The sequence below is a fragment of the Trachypithecus francoisi genome, unplaced genomic scaffold (genome assembly GCF_009764315.1).
Source record: "Trachypithecus francoisi isolate TF-2019V2 unplaced genomic scaffold, Tfra_2.0 Lachesis_group21, whole genome shotgun sequence".
Lineage (NCBI taxonomy): Eukaryota > Metazoa > Chordata > Mammalia > Primates > Cercopithecidae > Trachypithecus > Trachypithecus francoisi.
The window spans coordinates 43,183,350-43,200,194 of NW_022681467.1; the positions used below are offsets into that span (position 1 = coordinate 43,183,350).

Genomic DNA, 16,845 nt, shown 5'->3' on the forward strand with positions numbered 1-16,845 from the left:
ATCTGTATAGAGGAAAAAATTGAAACAAAGTTTTAAAAAGATTTGCATAGCTCAGTATTTTGGTTTGATTCAATACATTTTTAATGATTTAACTATTTTATTTTATTTTATTGTTTTTGAGACAGTCTTACTCTGTCGCCCAGGCCGTAGGGTGGTGGCACCATCTCAGCTCATTGCAACCTCCACCTCCCGTGTTCAAGCATTTCTCCTGCCTCAGCCTCCCAAGTAGCTGGGATTACAGGCTCCTGCCAATGTGCCCGGCTAATTTTTGTATATTTTTAGTAGAGACAAGGTTTCACCATGTTGGTCAGGCTGGTCTCGAACTCTTGACCTCAAGTGATCCACCCGCCTTGGCCTCTCAAAGTGCTGGAATTACAGGTGTGAGCCACTGTGCCCAGCCAACAATTTAACTATTTTAGGTTCCTGTTAATCTTTTAAAATGTCAGTAGACTTTATATTAAAATTGATACTGTGTTTTTGCTTGGCTCCTTGAAATTTAAAGGCAAACATGGTATTATTATCCAACTTTTCTAATGATGTAAGTCCAGGTTGCCTAGATCTGTAAACTGGCATAGCAGTAAGGTGAAGAGTAGATTACAAATACATTGTAATTATCTACCCTGTTTCATCTTTCATCTTTTCCATGGCTAATGCCTAACAGTGGTATTAAGGAATAAAATTGAGGAATTTGGCTGGGTGCGGTGGCTCACGCCTGTAATCCCAGTACTTTGGGAGTCTGAGGGCAGGTGGATCACTTGAGGTAAGGAGTTCAAGATCAGCCTGGCCAACGTGATGAAGCCTTGTCTCTACTAAAAATACAAAAATTAACTGGATTTGGTGGTGGGCGCTTGTAATCCCAGCTACTTGGGAGGCTGAGGCAGGAGAATCATTTGAACCTAGAAGGCAGAGGCTGCGGTGAGCCGAGATTGTGCCACTGCACTCCAGCCTGGGCGACAGAGCTAGACTGTCTCAAACAAACCAACAAACAAGAAGAAATTGAGTAATTCAAGATTTATAAATTAACCTTTAAACTGCACTTTTGCAGAGAGGAATTTAAGGGTTGAAAGTGATGAAACAGATGTATTATAGATATCTTTATGTGTTTTTACACTTGCGTATCACTTACATTTTGGAAGTAAAGCCATATTAATGCAGAAGTATCTCTCTTCTGGACTGTCAGGGGCTAGATTTGAGCAAGAACAGTGTTGTGACATAACAGTGTTCTCCACCCCTTCCCTGTGATCTGCTCCTCCCTTGTACAGTATCATCCTTCCTCTTGACCTTTCCTGTATCTATAACTTTTCTCTTGACCTCTTCATGCACTTCCCCTTCTCAACTTTCCTTCAGTCTGCAACTGTCTTATCCCTTCCCTCAGCTTAAATTTCCATCTTGCTTGTAACCTTTTTACCTCTGTCAACTTTCCATCCTTCAGGTCCCTCCCTTTTTCTGGTTTCTCACTGTTAACCAAGTCTTTTCTTTACCTTTAGAAGCTTCTTTACTGCATGTGTTCTCTGCTACTGTCATACTGATTTTTGTTTAGTCCTTGACCCCTTAAACGTGTACATCCTCACACTCTCCAAAATCCTTTAACTTTCATTTCTTCTTCCATGCTTTAATTTATTCTGCAAAGATTTATTGAGTGCTAGCCATGTGTTGGCTATCCCTAGATGTTAGGAATATACCAGTGACCAGAATGGCTATGAAAAAAAATAAAACTTTGTAGGGGGACTTGTGTGTGTGTGTGTGTTGTGTGTGTGTATTGTGTGTATTGGAGGGTTTACATTTTAGATATCATGGTAAGCTTTGCTGAGTAAGTAATACTTAAACAAGGACACCAGGAAGTCAGTAAGCCCTGAGAATATTGGGTTGGGGTAAGGTTGGGATGGGGAACGTTCTGTGTAGAGAGAGCTACCTGTGGAAAGGCCCTTTGTTAGGAGCTTTCTTAGTGAATTTGAAGAGCAACAAGGTGACCAGTGTTTTGGAGCACAGTGTTTGGAGGACAGTGAACAAAGAGGTAAGTAGCAAGAGAAATCGGAGAGGTAACAGTGAGGCCTTGTAGACAGTTGGAAGGACTTCAGCTTAAAAATTCATTTAAAAAAATAGCATAATAGCATATAAATGCGTGGTTTCCGTTATTTTCCTTTTGAGATGGGATCTCATTATATTGTGCAGGCCCAGGCTGCTCTGGAACTGCTGGGCTCCCAGCTCAGCCTTCTGGGTAGCTTGGCCTACAGGTGAGTGTTAACACATGCAGCTAATTAAAGAAATTTTTTTTTTAATTGTAGAGACAGGTCTTGTTTTTTTGCCTTGTCTAGTCTTGAACTCCTGGCCTGAAGCAATATTCCCATCTCAGCTTCCCAAAGTATTGGGATTACAAGTGTTAGCTACCATACCTGGTTTCCTGCAGGTTTTTAATTGTATTTTTGGTTATTCCAGAAAGATCCTTTAGCTGGGCACGGTGGCTCACACCTGTAATCCCAGCACTTTGGGAGGCTGAGGCGAGCGGATCACTTGAGGTCAGAAGTTCGAGACCAGCATGGCCAACATGGTGAAACCCCGTCTCTACTAAAAATACAAAAAAATTAGCCACACGTGGTGGCAGGCGCCTGTAATCCCAGCTATTCGGGAGGCTGAGGCAGAGAATTGCTTGAACCCGGGAAGCAGAGGTTGCAGTGAGCCAAGATTGTGCCCCTGGACTCCAACCTGGGCAACAGAGCAAGACTCTGTCTCAAAAAAAAGTCCTTGCACTCATTCTCCAAGCCCATCTGTGATCCAATCTTTCCAGTACACCAGGGCAAGAACCTGGGATAGAGAGAGTCCTCTATCCCTGAGATAAGGCAGAGAGTCTAACTCAACTGATTAACACAAGCCACCTACAGACAGCGAAACTGAAAGAGCACACTGTAACACACAGCCACTGGGGCTTCAGAAGCTGTAAACACTCAACCCTAGATGCTGCTGTGGCGTCAGAGCCCAAAAACACTCCCTACCACCTGCCCGTCTGCATGCTTCCCCCTAGGGGTTTGAGCAGCGAGGCATGGAAGAAATGAGCCTAGCTACTTAGGAGGCTGAGGTGGGAAAATTCCTTGAGCCCAAGAGTTTGAGGCTGCAGTGAGCCATGATTGTGCCACTGCACTACTGCAGTCAAGTCTGGCAAGAAAGCAAGACCCTGACTCAAAAACTAGTAATAATAATGCTCATTATTTTAAAAGAAAAAAAAAAAAAACAAGCCTGGGCAACACAGCCAGACCTTGTAATGATTCTTACACTGGATATAAGGAAAACAACTATCCAAACACCTTTTCTTTTTTTTAATAATAAAAAAAAAGAGATGCAGTCTCACTCTGTCACCCAGGTTGGTGCAACGGCGTGATCTCTGCTCACTTCAACTTCCATTTCCAAGGCTCAGTCAATCCTCCCACCTCAGCCACCTGAGTAGCTGGAACTACAGGTGCATGCCACCACACCCAGACAATTTTTTGTATTTTTGATAGAGATAGGGTTTCGCCATGTTGCCCAAACTGCTCTTGAACTCCTAAGCTCAAGTGATCCGCCTACCTCAGCCTCCCAAAGTGCTGGGGTTACAGGTGTGAACCAGCTCATCTGGCCCAAACACGTCATTCTCAAAAGACATCAGTCATCTAAAGTAAAAGCAGACAGTTACTTTAGATGACTTTGAGGTTTTTTCATATCTTGTTCTTAAGCCTGAAAAACATACAATCAATAGACATTTTCTGAATGTCCACAATGTACTCAAAGTTACAGGTCCCTGAAAAGACTCAAATTCAGCATGATCCAGTAAAAGGATGCTCACTACCCAGTTAGAGAGACTAATGCTAGTGAAACACTTGTTACATATAGTATCTTGTGGTGGGTACCAAGTACCAATTTGGACAGTACAAACTAGAAGCCTGGTAAAAGAAATAATCACAAGTTCATGCTTTGGTTTCTCTGAAGAGCAAATAAATCTTTTGCCATTTATTTATTTATTTATTTATCTATCTATCTATCTATCTATCTATTTATTTATTTATTTATAGACAGAGTCTCGCTCTGTCCCCCAGGCTGGAGTGCAGTGGCCGGATCTCAGCTCACTGCAAGCTCCGCCTCCCGGGTTTACGCCATTCTCCTGCCTCAGCCTCCCGAGTAGCTGGGACTACAGGCGCCCGCCACCTCGCCCGGCTAGTTTTTTGTATTTTTAGTAGAGACGGGGTTTCACTGTGTTAGCCAGGATGGTCTCGATCTCCTGACCTTGTGATCGTCTCGGCCTCCCAAAGTGCTGGGATTATAGGTTTGAGCCACCGCGCCCGGCCTTCTTTTGCCTTTTATTTAAAAAAAAATCACGAGTTCAAATGGACAGGAAGGAAACAATAAAGAGCCTTGGATGGGTAGTTTAACAAGAAAATGAAGCCAAACAATTCTGGCTGCTCAAGCCAAAAACTTTTGAATTATGCTTGATTCTTCTCAGGGATAGCTCTTTCCCCCTCTCCCCCACTGAAACCATCACAAAATCCTGTTGGCTCCACCTTCCAAAGAAGATACATACAATCTGATCACTTATCATCTCTCTTGCCATAATCATAGCCTAAACCAACATGGATTACTCTAACAGCCTTCTAATAGGTGATCCTGGGTTTTTTTTGGTGTGTTTTGTTTTTTCATTTGTTTTTGGAGAGAGGATCTTGCTCTGTTGCCCAGGCTAGAGTACAGTGGCATAGCCACAGCTCACTGCAGCCTCAACCTCCTGGGTTCAAGCAATCCTCCCAGCTCAGCCTCCCCAGTAAGCTAGGACCACAGGCACCTGCCACCATGCTCAGCTAATTTCTGAATTTTTCGTAGAGACAGGATCTGTGTTGCTCAGGCTGGTCTCAAACTCTTGGGCTCAAGCAATCCACCCTCCTCAACCTTTCAAAGTGCTAGGATTACAAGTGTGAGCCACTGCACCTGGCCTAGCTCTCACTGCTTCTACTCTTGTACTCTTACAGGGTACTCTTCACAAGACTGCTAGAGGGTCTTATGAAGACCCTGATAAGAGTTCATTTGCTCTCTGCTAAACCCATATACTGTACAAGGCACTGCATATGTGTACAAGAACGAAGAAAAAAAGACTGGAAAGATATACATACAAAATCCATAATAATGGATGATGCGGTTACTAGTAATCCTTATTTTCTTTGTACTTTTTTGGATTTTCCATGTTTTCCACATAAACATGAACTAATCACCTTCACAACCAAAGAAAAAAGAAAAGCTTTAATTTGAAGAGGAAAAAGAAAAAAAAAATCAATGATGTTCTTGTTTTTTGTTTTTTGTTTGGGATGGAATCTGGCTCTGTCACCCAGGCTGGAATGCAGTGGCATGTTCTCGGCTCACTACAACCTCCACCTCCCATTCTCCTGCCTCAGCCTCCTGAGTGCTGGGATTACAGGCATGAGCCACCGTGTACAGCCGAGTGCAAGGTTTTATTGAATGGTGAAAGTAGCTCTTAGCAGATGGATGGGGAGCCATAAGGGGGATGGAGTGGGAAGCTGGTATTCCCCTGGAGTTGGGCTGCCCAGCGGCCGCACTCTACTCTGACCGCCCCTACCAAATTCCACATCAACTTAAATGTAGATGACTGGCTGGCGTCTGCTGGTGTCTGTTAGTGTTCTCTTCTGCTCCTCTGTTCGTCTCGATGTCCAGCCGCTTGTGTGTGTGTCTGCTTAAGGTTATATGGGCACAGGATGGGGGGGCATGGCAGGCCAAAACGCAACTTTTTGGGTGCGAATACAGAAATGCTTGTTCACACTTAGGGCCGTGAGCACAGGCCTGAGGGTGGAGCCCTCACCATGGACCTTCTCTACCCAGCACTTACTTCCCTACCCTACTCCCGTATCAGGACTACAGGTGCACACCTACTTGCCCAGCTAATATGATAACTTTTTTTTGTAGAGATAGTATCTTGCTACATTGACCATGTCTCACGTGATCCTCCCGCCTTTGCCTCCCAAAGTGTTGGGATTACTGGCATGAGCCCCCTGCCCCATCTGGCCAATGAACGTTAATGCTTACCTGGTATATGCAAAGCACCCTAGGAGATAGAAAGTTTTGCAAGAAAAAGTCTCTGCCCAAAAAGGAGCTTATTTTTTGGTGCAGACAATATATTCTATACACATTTTTTCTCCTTTTACAGGATAATATTGTGTTATCGTTTACTGCAAAACAAATTGTTGTCATGCCTTTGTCATTCTAAAGCTTGTAGGGGCTCTTTGCCTCTTTATTAAGTGATGATTGATGTCTATGCTTTGAGTTCTTATTTATTTTAAAAATAGAGATGGGTCTCACTTTGTTGCCCAGGCTGGTCCCAAACTCCTGGTTTCAAGCCATCCCCCTGTCTGGGCCTCCCAAAATCCTGGGATTACAGGTATGAAGCCATTGTGCCTGGCCTCATTTTTTTTTTTTTTTTTTTTGAGACAGAATCTTGCGCTGTCACTCAGGCTGGAGTGCAGTGGCGCAATCTCGGCTCCCTGCAACCTCTACCTCCTGGATTCAAGCAATTCTCCTGCCTCAGCCTCCTGAGTAGTTGGGATTACAGGCATGCACCACCACACCTGGCTAATTTTTTTTTTTTGTATTTTTAGTAGAGATGGGGTTTCACCATGTTGGTCAGGCTGATCTCAAACTCCTGACCTTGTGATCCACCCGCCTCGGCCTCCCAAAGTGCTGGGGTTACAGGCGTGAGCCACTGTGCCTGGCCTGTTTTGTTTTCAGCAAAGAAGTTCTTCATATCTATAGATGCTGTCTGGATTATAGGATATGCTATCTATCCATATACAACTGAGTTCTCTACATTTCCTTGGTCTGGAAGGGATTGAATTTTTTAGACAAGGAGAAGGAAAGTTGGTAAAAGTAGTGCTTTTCAGTTAAGTTCTTTAATTATAGAGTTGTAAATAACTTATCTGAGAAGTAAATTGAGTGTCATTTACTTTTGCCTGTGGTCACCACTTCTACGTTGTAATGGAGTGTTTTTCTATAGAAAGGTTATAGAATGTAACTCAAACATTTTTATGATAATCTGGGGGGAAGTGTTGAGATTATAAGTGTGAGCCATTGCACCTGGCCTATTTTATATTCTACTAGGAAAGAAAATGTAAAACTGCCAGATTAGCTACTTCAACAAATGACCACCTATAAAAACCAAAGGGTTTAATAGGTTTTTTTTGTGTGTGTGTTTTTGTTTTTTTTGAGATGGAGTCTCGTTCTGTGACCCAGGCTGGAGTGCAGTTGGCACGATCTCAGCGCACTGGAACCTCTGCCTCCCAGGTTCAAGTGATTCTCCTGCCTCAGCCTCCCAAGTAGCTGGGACTACAGGTCCTTGCCACCACGCCCGACTAATTTTTTCTGTTTTTAGTAGAGATGGGATTGCACCATGTTAGCCAGGATGGTCTTGATCTCCTGACCTCATTGTGATCTGCCCACCTCGGTCTCCCAAAGTGCTGGGATTCAATGTGCCTGGCCTTTTTGTTTTTTTTTTTGAAGCAGAGCTTCACTTTCTCCCAGGCTGGACTAAAGTGGCGCTCGATCTTGGCTCACTGCAACCTCCATCTCCCAGGTTCAAGTGATTCTCCTGCATCAGTCTCCTGAACATCTGGGATTACAGGCAACTGCCACCATGCCTGGCTAATTTTTGTATTTTTAGTAGAGACGGGGTGTCACCATGTTGGCCAGGCTGGTCTTGAACTCCTGACCTCAGGTGATCCACCCACCTTGGCCTCCCAAAGTGCTAGGATTACAGGCATGAACCACCGCGCCTGGACTAATAGGTTTTTAAGCTCCAACTGTGGGGGAAAAAACCCAAGATGATTAAAAATATCCCATTTAGATGATCTTTAGTTGACTTGACACAAGTCTTTGGGTCTGGACTGCTATAGTAATTCATGATGTGGTTTTTTAAGGCACCACATTAGAAGCAAAGAATAATATTAATTTATTTGGGTTAGAGAGTAGTGGTGAACCCGAGCTTGTAACATTCTGTTTAAGAGAGTTTGATGTTCCAGTCTATAACTGCAATTGGAAGAGCTTTGGAAAAATGATTTGTGAACATGTAAGATAATTTTTAAAAACATAATTTTCTCTGCCTCCTGAAAGAAGTTTGTGTTTCATAAATAACCAGCATTATTACTATTCTTCTCTTTCTTTTTTTTTCTTGAGACAGAGTCTCACTCTGTCGCCCAGGCTAGAGTGCAGTGGTGTGATCTCAGCTCACTGCAACCTCTGCCTCCTGGGTTCGAGCGATTCTCCTGCCTCAGCCTCCTGAGTAGCTGGGATTACAAGATGACAGGCGTGTGCCACCATGCCGGTCTAATTTTTGTATTTTTAGTAGAGACAGGGTTTCCCCATGTTGGCCAGACTGGTCTCGAACTCCTGACCTCGTGATCCGCCCACCTTGGCCTCTCAAGGTGTTGGGATTTCAGGCGTGAGCCCCTGCGCCCAGCCACTGTTCTTCTCTTTCAGATGAATGTAAGAGATGTTTAGTTTTCAGAAACTGGAGAAGATGTTATATTCTCCCTCTTCCCTGTTAAGTTTCAGCATCTGTTCTGGCTGTTTTACTTTTTCCCAAACCTTTTACTTAGAGCAAAAACTTGGATGAATTGATTTCAAGACTTCACTTTGCCTTTGGGTAAGGTTTTCCTTAGTGGTTTGCCTAAGTTGTGTTTTAGTATCTTTCTTGGGTTGCTTAGTTTTTTCAGCCTTTGGGACAATCTGTTGACTTAGTTGTGAATTTTGGCTTTTCATTTCTTGTGCCATAGAATTTGTATGTGCTGCCAGGCGTGGTGGCATGTTCCTGTAGTCGCAGCTACTTGATAAGGGGCTTGATAAGCTACTTGATAAGGTAAGCAGGAGGTAGCTTGATCCCACGAGTTTGAGGCTGCAGTGAGCTATGGTCATATCATCGTACTGTATGTAGCCTAGGTGACAGAATGAGACCCTGTCTGTAGGAAAAAATAAAATAAAAGTTGTGCTAGAACAACTTTTGTTCTAGAACATAAATTCTGAGGGCTGGGAGTTACCTGTTTTGTTTACTGCTGTATCCTTAAGTGCTCAGAATGGTGGCAGACTCAGAGTAGGTACTCAAATATTTGCTGAATAAATTTAGAGTAGCAGTAGCAGGTTTTTATTTATTGAGCACACACTAAATGGCAAAGTGCTAAGCTCTTTGAATGGATTTGGTGGTTTTTCCATATTATAGCTTGTTTTCTGTCCATATGATAGTTTATGAGTGGGTGTGAGGGAGGAAGGAGGAGATGAAGCCAGCGTTGTTGAGGATGCTGCTAGCTATTACTAAATTTCATCAAGTTTAAGATACCATCAATTATAGAACACAACATTATTTTACGTATCACTAGGTCTCAAACTCCCGACCTCAAGTGATCCACCTGCCTTGGCCCCCCAAAGTGTTGGGATTACAGGTGTGAGCCACTGCACCCAGCCTATTTTATGTACTACTGGGAAAGAAAATGTAAACTGCCAAATAAATAATTGGATACTGTCAATAGCATGACATATTCTGAATTTAAAGATGTAAAAATATGAACAAACCCCCAAATATTTAAGGGATACTAGTTTTACATAAACTCTCATTTAACAATCATGAAACCTTCTAGAGGTTTCTGTCTTCATTTGAGAGAGGAGGAAATTGAAGCCCATGGGTTAATTACATAGGCTGTCCAGGTAGAGGATCCAGATTGAGGTCTCTGAGATTTCAGAGGCCGTGCCCTTTTTACCACCCTACATTGTCTTAGGAATCAAGGAAATAAAATAGTACATTGGCCTGTCAACTTTGGCTTGAAGTTACTTAGTTGGCATGGCTTTAAGCATTTTCTTTGTAATTGATTTTTCCTATTTTTCCTTAAAATCAAATATCTTGGCCAGACGTGGTGGCTCATGCCTGTAATCTCAGCACTTTGGGAGGCCGAGGAGGGCGGATCACCTGAGGTCAGGAACCCCATCTCTACTAAAAATACAGACATTAGCTGGGCATGGTGGTGGGTGCCTGTAATCTGGCTACTTGAGAGGCTGAGGCAGGAGAATCGCTTGAACCCAGGAGGTGGAGTTTATAGTGAGCTGAGACAGCACGATTGCACTGCAGCCTTGGCAACAAAAGTGAAATTCTGTCTCAAAAAAATAAGAATAAAAATACAAATAAAAAACCCTCAAATATCTTTGAATTTACTCTGTGCTAGCTACTCTGTGTGTCTGTGTGTATACAAAACAATATAAGGTCTTATCTCTTCTTCTCAAGGAATTTATAGTCTGGGGAGATGAGAAAGAAACATGAAAGTGAGATAACTAGAGAAGATTTAAATAACATTTCAGAGAATAATGCAAGAGGTTTAACAAGGCAGTGAAGGATTAATTGCCAAATAAATTGTACCAATACTTGCTTTTGGAGTTCAGAGGAAGAAATGATTGCTTGGAGCTGGGGTAATCTAGGGAAGGATGTAAATGAATTCCTGGGAGATATTTTCAGTTAGCTTATTTACTTTACCTTTAAAATCGTGTTAATGTTTGTTACAAATGGAACTGCAAACTGTTTGAACGTGAACTGTTGTATCTTAATTTTTTAAAATCTCCATATGAGAGTACAGGAGCTACTACCCCAGAGAAAAGGAGATCATGCTTTCTACATGTGTTTGCTTCTATTGTATCAAGTAGATGCAGAAAGTACTCATTTTTAGAAGAAAAATCTTCGGGTGAAAAGAAAGGGGAACTCCCTGTCCCTAAATTCCTTGAGTGTCACTCTCGCCACTTTTACAATCAGTTGTACTTTGTGAGTCATTGCCAAGGTTACTTTTTGTGACTTTCAGCATTCATGATTAACTTCTAAAGGGTGGAAACAAGCATGAACCCCCTTTGTATCACTAATGTTCTCTCTGTCTCCCCTCCGCCTTCCCCTCTCTGCTCCCCTCCCCTCCCTTTCCTTCCTCTTCCCCCTGCTCCACTCCCCTCTGTCTCCTCAGGCTCAAAGGATCCTCCCACCTGTCTCCTGAGTAGTTGGGACCACAGGTGTGTGTCACTGTGCCCGTTTAATTTTTAATTTTTTGTAGAGTTGGGGCTTTTCTAGGTTGTTGCTCAGGCTGGTCTCGAACTTCTGGCCTCAAGTTACCCCCCTGCCTTGCAAGGCCTCCCAAAGTGCTGGGATTACTGGCAGTAATCCTTCATACCATTTTGAAGCAAATACTAGACATTATATAATTATATAATTTCCTTAAGTATCTATAAAAGATACACCTGTCATAAAAAGCAAACTGTACATTATTACATCTAGAAAAACTACATTAATTTCTTAGTAGTGTCAAATACACAGTCACTATTCAGTTTTCTAGTTTTCTCATTTTTTAATTAGTTGGAATCAGATTCAAACAAGATGCAGACATTGCAGTTTGGTTTTTATGCATCCTAAGTCTCTGTTAGTATAGGTTTTCTCTTCCATCTCTTTTTTCCTTCCAATTTATCAAATTATTTTTTGCCCTGCAGAGTTTTTTTGGGAGGAGCAGAGCTGTGTCACCCAGGCTTGAGTGCAGTGCTGTGATCATAGCTCACTGTAGTCTCAAACTCGTCGGCTCAAGCTATCCTCCCACTTCAGCCTCCCAAGTAGCTGGAATTAAAGGTGCACACCACCATGCCAGCTACATTTAAAATTTCTTTTTTCGGCCAGGCGCGGTGGCTTAAGTCTGTAATCCCAGCACTTTGGGAGGCCGAGATGGGCGGATCACGAGGTCAGGAGATCGAGACCATCCTGGCTAACACGGTGAAACCCCGTCTCTACTAAAAAAATACAAAAAAACTAGCTGGGCAAGGTGGCAGGTGCCTGTGGTCCCAGCTACTCGGGAGGCTGAGGCAGGAGAATGGCGTAAACCCGGGAGGCGGAGCTTGCAGTGAGCTGAGATCTGGCCACTGTACTCCAGCCCGGGCGACAGAGCGAGACTCCGTCTCAAAAAAAAAAAAAAAAATTTTTTTCTTTTTTGTGGAAAAGGGGCTCTTGCTATGTTACTCAGGCTGTTCTGGAACTCCTGGCCTCAAGTGATTCTCCTCTCTTGGCCTCCTGAAGTGCCGGGATTAGAGGCACAAGTAACCATACCTGGCTTCCTGTAGAGTTTCTTACTGTCTGGATTTTGCGGAGTATATCTTTATGGTGGTCTTTCAGTGTGCCCTCTGTCCTCTCTCTCTCTATTTTTAAAATAGTAGTTAGCTTTCAAGTCTTGATCAGTTTCTGGTTTAGTTATTTTTGACAAATGTATTAATTATCTGTTGCTGCCTAACAAATTGTCTCCAATCTTGACATCTTAAACCAGCATTTATTGGTCCCAGTACCTCAGGAGGCTGACCTGGGAGGATTGCTTAAGCCTGAAAGTTTGAGGCTGCAGTGAGCTGTGTTTGCACCTGTGAATAGGCAACTCCTAGGCAAGACCCTGTCTCTAAAAAATAAAAATTGGCTAGGCATGGTGGCTCACGCCTGTAGTCCCAGCACTTTGGGAAGCCCAGGCAGGTGAGCCCAGGAGTTTGAGACCAGCCTTGGCAACATGACGAAACCCCATCTATACAAACACTACAAAAATTATCCAGACATGGTGGCACATACCTGTAATCCCAGCTACTTGGGAGGCTGAGACAGGAGGGAGGATCTCTTGAGCTGGGAGGTGGAGGTTGCAGTTGGCTGAGAACATACCACTGTACTCCAGTCTGGGTGACAGTAAGACTCTGTTTCAAAATAAAACAAACCTCCTGAACTCCTTAGTATTATCTTCCACAGTTTCTAAAGGTTAGAACTCTGGGAGTAGCCTAGCTGGGTGGTTCTGGTTTTAGTGCTCTCAATGGGTTGCAGTCATCTGAAGGTTTAACAAAGGTTGGAGGATTTGCTTTCGAGGTGGCTTACTCAGTGGCCATTGATGGGAGGTCTCAGTTTCTGCCTGAGTGTCCTAAAGGTACTGCCGGAGCTAGTGATCAGGGAGAAGGAGAAGAGGAGGAGAGAATTTGAAATGCCTTTATGACCTCAGACAGCTTGTCACTTTTCTTTTGGTTACATTGACCAGCTTTGATACAGTGTGGGAGGGGACTGCTTAAGTTCATGAATACCTAGAGATGGGTGTCGCTGGCGATGTCATCTTGGTGCTGGCTACTACAGTGAGACTACTTCCCAGGGAGTGTGGTTTATCAGAAGACACATACCTGTTTTTCTTTGAGTTGTTAATATTAGCAGATACTGTAAATAAAACCTTTTTCTTTCTGTGTTTTTTTGGAGAGAGTCTTGCTCTGTTGCCCAGGCTGGAGTGCAGTGGTGTAATCTCTGCTCACTGAAACCTCCACCTTCTGAGTTCCAGTGATTCTTCTGCCTCCGCCTCCTGAGTAGCTGGGACTACTGGTGCGCACCACCATGCCTGGCTCAGTTTTGTGTTTTTAGTAGAGACGGGATTTCACCATGTTGGTCAGGCTGGTCTCGAATTCCTTACCTCAGGTGATCCGCCTGCCTTGGCCTTCCAGGGTGTTGGGATTACAGGCGGTGAGCCACTGTGCTCAGCCAAGAAAAACTTTTTCTAGTCAAGTATTCGGTTACCTCGTGTGGGTACAGTTTACATAGGAAAGATGGGATTATGTTAGACTCTCTTTATTTACTAGTATTTAAAATAACAAGTTGGTTTACTAGTATTCTCCTGTGGTTAAAAAAACATTTTTTTCTCAAAGTTTTTAAAAAAACTTTATTTTGAAATAATTTTAGACTTTTGGGAACGTTGCAAAAATAGTTTTCCTATATACTCCACCCAGGTTTCCCCAATTTAATAACTTGCATGGCCATGTTATAGTGATCAAAACTAAGGCTAACACTGGTGTAATACTGTTAACTAAGTAGCACATATTGTCAAATTTTCACGATTGTGTTTTTTTTTCTGTTCCAGGATCCAATCCTATTCTTTATTAATCTCTCCCTTTTTTTGGGGGGAGTTATTTTGTAATTTTTCAAGTATTTTTTTTTTTCAGTTAGGTGTAGCATGTCCATGATAATATATCTTTATTTGTCCTTATTCAATACTACTATTTTTTTTTTTTAAGGCAGGGTCTCACTGTCACCCAGACTGGAATGCAGTTGTGCTGACAAGGTTCACTGCAGCCTCAACCTCCTGGGTTTAAGTGGTCCTCCTATGTAGCTGGTACCACAGGCATGTGTCAGCATGCCTGACTCATTGTTGTGTGTATTTAAAAAATTTTACGAAGTTTGTATTTTGTTTTAGATGTTGCCTTTATGTTAAAATCCTTATGTAATAGACTTAGTGGGTTCCCCCCTCCCCACATTTTGGGTTATTTTCTGATGGTTTCTTACTTTGAATACTATTGAAATTACCTAGTAATTTTTTCTTCCCAGGCATTTGATTTAAAGTAATATCTTTTTCTTTCTTTCTTTTTTTTTTTTTTTTTGAGGCGGAGTCTGGCTCTGTCGCCCAGGCTGGAGTGCAGTGGCGCGATCTCGGCTCACTGCAAGCTCCGCCTCCCGGGTTCACGCCATTCTCCTGCCTCAGCCTCCTGAGTAGCTGGGACTACAGGCGCCCGCCACCGCGCCTGGCTAATTTTTTGTATTTTTGGTAGAGACGGGGTTTCACCATGGTCTCGATCTCCTGACCTTGTGATCTGCCCGCCTCGGCCTCCCAAAGTGCTGGGATTACAGGCGTGAGCCACCGCGCCTGGCCTATCTTTTTCTTTCAGTTACTCTCACGTAATCAGTTTTTTTTTTTTTCCCCAGTTTTTGTCTCTTCATACTTCAGTTTTTGGATAGTTGTGCTCTCTACATTGTTGGAACATATAGTCATTATGTAGTATAATGTGTCACTTAGAACCCCCATTCAGGTTTTTACAGATAAATATATGTTTAATACCCACTACCATTTTTGTGTTGATATGGACTTTCCAGTTATTTGGGTCATCTGGAATTCGTTTTCTCCAATAAATTCCTCAGGAAGAGCTTATGGGAACAGTATTCCTTGTGTTCCACTATGTTTAAAAAGTTTGTCTGCAGCTTTAATAGTTGAAAGCTGGCTTGGTGATGATAAAATTCTATTCCACAGTATTTGAAATATGTCATTCCACTGTTTTCTGGCACAGAGCATAGCTGTTACAGTATCATGTCGACCTGTTTTTCTTTAAGCAATGTAGCTTTTTTTTTGTCATTGTTTAGATGTCCACAGGATTTTTTTTGTTAGTAGTCTTTTTCTTTTTTTTTGAGACAGAGTCTCACTTTGTTTGCCCAGGCTGGAGTGAAGTGACAGGATCTCAACTCGCTGCAACCTCTGCCTTCCAGGTTCAAGGGATTCTCTTGCCTTAGCCTCCCTAGTAGCTGAAACTACAGGTGCTTACTACCATACCCAGCTAATTTTTGTATTTTTAATAGAGACAGGGTTTTGCCTTGTTGGCTAAATTCCTGACCTCAGGTGATCCACCTGCTTTGGACTCCCAAAGTGCTGGGATTACAGGTGTAGTCTTTGTAGTCTTATTGGTGTTGGTGGTCTCTTTTCAATATGTGTTAATAGTTTCAAGCTTCCTTCCCCTCTTCTTTTTTGTCTTTTTCTCGATGTCATGAAAGTTTTCTTAGTGTTGGGTTTTTTTTCTTTTTTTTATTTGCTTTTTATTTTTGTTGTCTTACTGCCTTGGTTTTCTTCTTTGGGACTCCTACTGTACATATGTTGGATCATATGTGGTATGTATATAGAGACGTGGTCTTGGTCTGTCGCCTAGGCTGAAGTGCAGTGGTGTGATCATGGCTCATTGCAACCTCCACCTCCTGGGCTCAAGCGATCCTCCTACCTCAGTGTCCTGAATAGCTAGGACTACAGGTGCATGCCATCATGCCTGGCTAATTTCTATATTTTTTGTAGAGCTGGGATTTTGCCATGTTGCCCAGGCTGGTCTAGAACTCCTGAGCTCAAGTGATCCTCCCACCTCAACCTTCCAAATGTTGGGATTACAGGTGTGAGCCACTGCGCCAGGCCTGTATATTGTTTATGTGAGATAAACCTTTCTTTTGTTTCCTCACTTGTATAACCAACTGTCCTCTGAACCTTTTCATATAGATTTCTAATGGACAGCTGAAGCACAACATGTCCCAAACCAATCTCATCATCTTCCCTGTAAGATCTTCACTAAAGCCTTTTCTTTCTCATTGTTGGTAATTCGTTCTTGCTGTTGCTTAGGCCTAAAAACCTTGACTACTCTTTTATCTCCTTGCTATTTTAAGATATATCTAGTGTCTGGCCACATCTCGATAATTCCACTGAACCAACATTTTCTGTGAGTTATTGTAATAACATCCTAACAGGTCTTCCTGCATTTTACTCTTGTTTCCTTACAGCCTGTTAGTAACATAATAGCTGGAGGGATCTTTTACAATCCTAAACCAGTTTGTCAGTCCTCTCTTTTAGACTACATAGAGGTTTCTTATTTCACCCGGAGTAGCAATGAAAGTTCTTACTTTGTTTCGATGAGACTCTGTGACTTGCCTCTGTTTTTTTGTTTGTTTGTTTGTTTTGTTTTGTTTTTTTAAAGACCAAGTTTCCCTCTTGTTGTCCAGGCTGGAGTGCAGTGGTGTGGTCTTGGCTCACTGCAACCTCCGCCTCCCATGTTCAAGTGATTCTTCTGCCTCAGCCTCCCAAGTTGCTGGGATTACAGGCATGCGCCACCACGCCCAGCTAATTTTGTATTTTTAGTACAGATAGGGTTTCTCCATGTTGGTCAGGCTGGTCTTGAACTCCCTACCTCAGGTGATCTACCCATCTTGGCCTCCGACAGTGCTGGGGTTGCAGGCGTGAGCCACCGTGCCTG

At 42.8% G+C, this 16,845-nt stretch overlaps 1 protein-coding gene across 5 annotated transcripts in view; it reads left to right on the top strand.

The window, feature by feature from the left end:
- NCOA3 (nuclear receptor coactivator 3) overlaps window positions 1-16,845 on the top strand; it is a 157,654-nt gene that overhangs the window by 29,445 nt on the left and 111,364 nt on the right. The gene's annotated exons all lie outside the window — the stretch shown is intronic.